We start from the raw sequence: 1,265 nt of genomic DNA on the forward strand, positions 1-1,265 counted from the left end.
TAGAGACAACCAGTTAAAGTGCAAATCTTAGGACAAGAAAGCAGACCATATCTTTTTCTTTTTTTACATGGGACTGATTTAACCAAATCGTAACTATGGTAGCTAAGTTCAAACAGAGAACAAACTCCTCAACTCGACCTTTAATCTCATAACATTACACTCTTAGTTACATGAACATGTAGAAATTTCAAACAAGAATAGTGAACTGATTTCAATTATATAGATGACAAAATAGCGATTCGACTTGAGTTTAGTGCCTGAAATTAGTTTATGTGTACAGAATACATCTAAGAGGCAGTATTTACATTTAGAGAAATAAAACACACACACATAATCAGATTGGTAAATCAACAATCCCTCTCATTGACACTAATCTTTACTAACGTTTTTTTTATAACTGAACGAATTTAGATGGGCAAAATTGAGATAACGACACAAAACTATATTCTTTATTTTCCAGAAACCGAAAACAAAATGTAAGACGAGGGTGATTACTGACCTTGTGTAGAGCAGCAAACTAGGCTTTGAACGTCAAAATTTCAACTGCGAACTCAAACTCCAACTCGAAGAAGAAACGAAAACAGAGAACAAAAGATTTTCGGATTGTCTTTGGACGTTTTTTGATGATTTCCCAATGGTTGTTTCGGATTTTCTTTTTTTTTGAATGAAGCCAAATGGTTCCTTTTATAGCCGATTTTGGGAGAGGATTCCACTCTCAAACCTATTAGATTGAGGGTGAGACGAACTCAAATCTAATGGTTCTTCGCATCCCCCACTTTTAGGCGGAGAAATGATGATGGTCGAGACTTCTAGGCCTGCCTTGGGTCAAAATATAAATCGAAAAAGATGTAAAGTTGATAGAAAAGGGAGTGTGATTGATGGACGACGGATGGACCTGGCCAAAAACCACCGGAAATTGCCATTTTCCGGCGGTTTAAGCCGTTCCTTGGCAGAGATTGATGGGAGAGGGGCGTGAAAAGTTCCTGGGGAGGAAGGAAAACGTTTTGGGGAAGGAAAATTTTGGGGAAAAAGAAGAACAGATGCCTAAGGAAATTGAAAGATTAGGGGGCGGTAGGGGTTGTACAATTTTTGGGAAAAGATGAAAGCTTTAGTATCTAATTTGGTCCGTCCGATCATTTGATCGGACGGTTGGTAAAAATAGAGAGTTTAAAAATAAATAATATATATATATATGTATATAGTAAAAGGATGAATTAATTAAGGCCGTTAGATTAGATTGTAAGGCTGAGATCGAATCTAAAGAA

Source organism: Solanum tuberosum, unplaced genomic scaffold (assembly GCF_000226075.1).
Source record: "Solanum tuberosum cultivar DM 1-3 516 R44 unplaced genomic scaffold, SolTub_3.0 scf00211, whole genome shotgun sequence".
Lineage (NCBI taxonomy): Eukaryota > Viridiplantae > Streptophyta > Magnoliopsida > Solanales > Solanaceae > Solanum > Solanum tuberosum.